The 6,049-nt window shown below is 52.4% G+C and overlaps 1 long non-coding RNA gene across 1 annotated transcript in view; it reads left to right on the top strand.

Moving 5' to 3' along the window:
• Positions 1-5,933: 5,933 nt before the first annotated feature.
• LOC142474714 (uncharacterized) overlaps positions 5,934-6,049 on the top strand; it is a 1,071-nt gene continuing 955 nt past the window's right edge. The window contains exon 1 of the long non-coding RNA XR_012790597.1: positions 5,934-6,049. This exon is cut by the window's right edge and continues 627 nt beyond it. This is a non-coding gene — a long non-coding RNA (uncharacterized LOC142474714).

Raw genomic sequence — 6,049 nt, 5'->3', positions numbered from 1 at the left:
GTCACCAACCCGGAAGTGTTCTGCACGGAGGGGAGAGAGAGAATCTAGCTGGCGTGGAGCTCCGCTTTGCCCCAAAGCACTGCATGGGACAGCAGCACACGTGTGATCTGTGTTGTGGAAGTAGAACTTTCAAAGGCTTCCTACTTACCCTAACAGGACTGTGTACCAGAGGCACCAGTGTCCAAATCCATGCGAGGACATCTGTTCCGGTCTCCTGTGGCGTTTGGGTAACAATATCCCGAAACTGATTGTTTTTCACTTTATTGATGTACGCTTAATACTCACCTTTTATTGGTTATATCAATATATATTTTTTATTATAATAATGGTATATTGCTTTCCTCTCTGTTGGCAGTAAATCCTGGTAAGAACAGGTCTGCCAGCAGTAGTTATGGAGGTTTTCCCTCACCCAAAGGTGATGTGCCCTATGTATAGAGGGGAGTGGCCGTATGCTCTGAGTCCCTGGATAGTGACATCAGGGATGCGCCTGCCTCCTGAAGTATATAACGCACAACACAGTTAGTTGTCAGTGTGTTCTAGCAGCCGTGGAAAGTTGTTGGGAAGTTGTAGTTTCCTGCATAAGGGATTGTAGGAACACTTTGTGACCCTAGTGACGTAACTAGCGGTCCAGGTTGACCAATCAAGTCTGTCTAGGCCACTCTGTGTCCAGGGACCTGGCACAGAGGGGATCTCCCTAGGAGAAGAGGGAATCCCACTTCAATACGGGAGGACGTACCTGGCAAAGGGACAGCATGGAGAAATGTGCGGCTAGAGCCGGCAGCTGCATGGGGCAGTCTGCTACATCACCGTCTGCAATAAAGATGACCTTGTTAACGATACCCCCACTGTGTGAGTGTGAAATTACTCCGCAGTGGATGGCTCCACCAAGAAGGAGTTCCTCACCAGGACCATCTCCCTGCGGAAGCATAGACCCTGATGAGGTGGAGGCGCTGCACATGATGTAAGTAGAACTCGCACCCACTACCTCAGCTGCTTGTTCTGATGACATCCCCTACTAACATCAAGCGGGAGACTCAGGAGTTCTGTTGCCTACAGGTGCACCATCCGACACGAACATGTAATGGGGGGTTGGTTGTTAGAGTACCCAGCCAATGTGAGATTGGGGGGGGGAAACCCGTTACAATTGGAGGCGCTGCTGAGATATTATGATATCGGGTTACAGGACAGGCTTTTGCTAGGCACACGCTAGGAAACAGGGAAAGTGTATGCTGCCACTTTGTGCTGCGTTGGGATGGAACCGCAGGGATACCCTGGGAACCTGAGAGGAGTTAGTGGGTCTGGAGAGGGGCTATAGCTGTCCGAGTCACCTTGAGGTCGCGCTAGGGGTATGACGCCAGAAGGGAGAGCTTGTTAACTAGGTCAGGTGTCCTGGAGAGGGTCTGCACTAGGCTGACTAAGACAGGTAGACGCCCAGTACTGCATGGAAGCCCCAGAGTACTCTAGCCATTCCAGATCACTTACCGAAGGGAGCACAGACTGGGAGGAAGGAGATACAGTAGACACTGAAAGAGTGAGCCTAGCCTGAGGTAGTGCAATACGAGTTAGACATATGTTAGGTACACGAGGTGGTGCACAAGGCATGTTTATTGTACGGATATGGTAGCTGCCCCGCAGAGCGGAGCTCCATGTACAATAATCCAGTATACCGTGAGCAAGAAGTGACTGTCAGAATGGAGGATCTGCAAGGAGCAGAAGGTCCAGGATGCCGGGATGGAAATGAAGGAGAACAAGCTACAGGAGAGACTCTTGTGTGTTTGTTATGGAATGGCGTGAAAGCCGTGGCTGCGCCGTGTTTGTCATGCCTAGGTTCTCGGGATGATACCCCTGAGAATAGTGAGGACGACAGCCTTGCGAGATGGGAGGAACGAAATGGACTTTGTTACACACCAATTAACAAACAGCCAGACGCTACCTCAAATACAAAGAAGGACAGTGCTTACCAAAATGGCGGTTCCCGCGTTCCCGGGACACCGCGTGGGCCAGCTGCAGAAAGTCTTGCAACTCTGCGATTTGCAAATTGTTGGCCCGGATTGGCGGCAACGAGGAAACTCCACCCAGTTGGGGAGTTTGGCGCGAAAGCTGGAGCCGCGCCCTCATGGACTATGACTCACTCTGCACCTGTGCTGGGTCAGCCTACAAGTCTACGAGACATCCCCCTAGTTTCAACCAGGGGGAGTGGTCTGCAGTTTCACCGGAAGCTGATGGAGGAAGTGAAGGGAAGGTTTGCTGAACCATCCTCCGCACTTCAGTTGCGAAGAGCCATTGATCAATACAGACCGCTAGGACGAGTGCTGCCGTTAGTGACCATGGCTGAGCAAGCGGAGAAAATGGAACAGAGTTCCTTGATCTCTACCCATCCCTATTCGGCTCCAGGAGGCTTCCTGATTATCCGAGTAGAGGGTGTGGAGACAGTGGTCAGTCTCTGCATGTAGTGCAGACTGCCGGGTGGAGCCGTGGGCAGTGATGCTCGATGCCCTCATTGTGGACTGCAATATATGTGGCCTATGACGACATTTGTGCCAGTACATGCCGTGGGGATAAAAGATTCTACCCCGATGTCGGTAGCGGAGCTTCCGGGTGCACTATGGAGTGCGAGTGCATGTCCCGCGGAGCCGGACTCAAGCCGAGTTGTTAAAAATGAAAAACCCAGTCATCGGAGTGGTGACCGAAAGGGGGCCCATCGGCGGTCTCCTACTGGAATACCCCGGCCGAACGCCAAGCTGGAGTCCTCGGACGAGGAGTGTGCCAGGCTGGCGGATGCACAGGACTTATTAACGGAGTACCATGCCAGTGGTACCCCTTGGCGAGATGCTATCCCTCGTGGTGCGGAGACAAGGAGTCGGGTGTCTCCCGTACCGTGCCGATCCGATCAGCGGAGTCCCACGGCCGTGGTGACTAGTGGGTCGGAAGGAGGGCGTTCTACACCAACCCTGCGCAGTGTTACCCCAAAGATGGGCTTGTCGCAGGCTCCGGTGGTGATTAAAGAGGAGCGGAACCAGGCCCAGACGGGATCGCGCCGAGGCAGGGCGTTACCGGATATCCTCGTGGAGGAAGAGGTCTCGCTTGGGGACCCAACCCAAGATGGCGTCGCAGTACGTGCGGATCCCGAGGCAGTTCCGGACGACCTGAGTGGTGTCGAGTGGGAGGCGATTGCGCCGCTACGGGCGAGCAGTGGGAGTCGATCCCCTACGGACAGCAGACGGAGTGGGCGCTCGATTCGTAGAACGAGAGGATCCACTACCGAAGGACAGAATGATCATTGTGGCGAACGTGAGTCAGGTGTTGCGGAGGAGCAGGCGTGACCCTGCCGGAACCTACCGTCCAGCCCCATTCCCCCACCCCGTCCATCCCCAAAGTTAGTCCCAAGGCCCTAGTTCAAGCCCCTGCCACCTGTTCCTTCGGGTCTACCTCTAGTTTGGGTGTGTCAGGGGATTCCCGGGGTCCTGCCACAGAAAGGACTGAAAGCCTGGACTGGGGAACTTCGGAAGATGGATCGGAGGGTGGAGGGAGAATTTCGCGACGAGGGTCGATAATTAGTGAAACACATAGTGCGCTGAGCCTGACGGGTGGACACTGGTCACACCGCAAGGAAAAAGTTACACGATCTGAGGGTACTTCAGGGGTATCATCGGGCGGGCCTGAGGAGGACGTGCCGCTAGAACCTAGCTCAGACGAAGTACGGGAAACTAGGTGGTGGGCACCATTATATGAGGGATATGTCGCCTGGATCGACCGCACCCGTTTTATTCTAGAGAGGGATGGGGTGGTTGACCATTGGTGGGCCCCTGGGGATTTTGACGATGCGGCCTATCTCAAGGAGCTACGAGTACAGTGGGACCGAATACAAGTAGGTCTTATTACCCCAAAGGGATCGGAAGGGTTAGATGATCCGGTGGAGCCAGATGAGCCCCTGCCATGGGTGTTGCCGGGAAGGGCTGGGCAAACTAAGTTGACCCGGGCATGCCGAGCTGAACGGGCTATTGTGGCTAAATATAAAAGATCCCATGGGCTCGAATACCCATATGTCCCTGAACCTCTGATGAGGGAAATAGAGGACGATCGAGAGAGGTGGCTTCGCAATGATATAGAATATTATATCGTGAATAAGGGGGGTGAGATTAAGGGAGTTCAGGCGAAGCAGAGGGTTTCCCAACTCATGCGGGTCTGGAAGATAGGGCGCAGCGTGTATATGCACAAGGTGGTGTACTGCAATGAGCGAGGATTGCCCCGAGAATTTAGTGTAACTGTCTATGATGCAGCGGGGCGGGAGGTGAAGAAACCAGACCCTCGACACTACTATTAGGTCCGTCAAAGAGTGGTCTGCCTTTCCCTTTGCTGCTTACTGCTGGTCAGTGGGCGGATGTTCTGTCATTATTATGAGATTGTGACAATGTTTAAACGCTAAGTTTGTGTGTTCTTTTTCAGTGTTTCCTGGAGCAAGGTACACCAAATTTAGGCCCAGCCGGGACGGTGGGGATTCACCAGGGGGAGTATATAGCCATGCATAATAATGGTATATTGCTTTCCTCTCTGTTGGCAGTAAATCCTGGTAAGAACAGGTCTGCCAGCAGTAGTTATGGAGGTTTTCCCTCACCCAAAGGTGATGTGCCCTATGTATGGAGGGGAGTGGCCGTATGCTCTGAGTCCCTGGATAGTGACATCAGGGATGCGTCTGCCTCCTGAAGTATATAACGCACAATACAGTTAGTGTCAGTGTGTTCTAGCAGCCGTGGAAAGCTGTTGGGAAGTTGTAGTTTCCTGCATAAGGGATGGTAGGAACCCTTTGTGACCCTAGTGACGTAACTAGCGGTCCAGGTTGACCAATCAAGTCTGTCTAGGCCACTCTGTGTCCAGGGACCTGGCACAGAGAGGGTCTCCCTAGGAGAAGGGGGAACCCCACTTCAATACGGGAGGGCGTACCTGGCAAAGGGACAGCACGGAGAGATGTGCGGCTAGAGCCGGCAGCTGCATGGGGCAGTCTGCTACATCACCGTCTGCAATAAAGATGACCTTGTTAACGATACCCCCACTGTGTGAGTGTGAAATTACTCCGCAGTGGATGGCACCACCAAGAAGGAGTTCCTCACCAGGACCATCTCCCTGCGGAAGCACAGACCCTGATGAGGTGGAGGCGCTGCACATGATGTAAGTTGAACTCGCACCCACTACCTCAGCTGCTTGTTCTGATGACATCCCCTAATTCCACCATGCGGGAGACTCAGGAGTCCTGTTGCCTACAGGTGCACCATCCGACACGAACATGTAATGGGGGGTTGGTTGTTAGAGTACCCGGGCCAATGTGAGATTGGGGGGGGAAACCAGTTACAAATGTATACCTTGTTCATTTATGTAACTGTATTTGTAAACATGTACTATTTGTTTTACTCTGTGCCCAGGACATACTTGAAAACGAGAGGTAACTCTCAATGTATTACTTCCTGGTAACACATTTTTATAAATAAATAAATAAACAATATACTGTACACATTTATTTACACACCAATAAAACTGATACCCTGCCTCGCAGAGCGGAGACGCCGTCACACGCCGGATAAACCGCCATATTGTGTATTTATTTACCTCGCCAGGACCCGTATCACCCCACAAATACCACAATATACACATTTATTTACACACCAATAAAACCGATCCCCCGCCGCGCAGGGCAGAGACGCCGTCACACGCCGGATAAACCGCCATATTGTGTATTTATTTACCTCGCCAGGACCCGTATCACCCCACAAATATCACAATATACACATTTATTTACACACCAATAAAACCGATCCCCCGCCGCGCAGGGCAGAGACGCCGTCACACGCCGGATAAACCGCCATATTGTGTATTTATTTACCTCGCCAGGACCCGTATCACCCCACAAATATCACAATATACACATTTATTTAATTTACACACCAATAAAACCGATCCCCCGCCGCGCAGGGCGGAGACGCCGTCACACGCCGGATAAACCGCCATATTCTGACAATACACAGTTATTCATGTGTTTATTTGACACGTTTTCCCT

The sequence above is a fragment of the Ascaphus truei genome (assembly GCF_040206685.1).
Source record: "Ascaphus truei isolate aAscTru1 chromosome 20 unlocalized genomic scaffold, aAscTru1.hap1 SUPER_20_unloc_2, whole genome shotgun sequence".
Lineage (NCBI taxonomy): Eukaryota > Metazoa > Chordata > Amphibia > Anura > Ascaphidae > Ascaphus > Ascaphus truei.
Note: the sequence above shows the minus strand (reverse complement) of the source record. Positions and strands in the feature narration are given on the sequence as shown.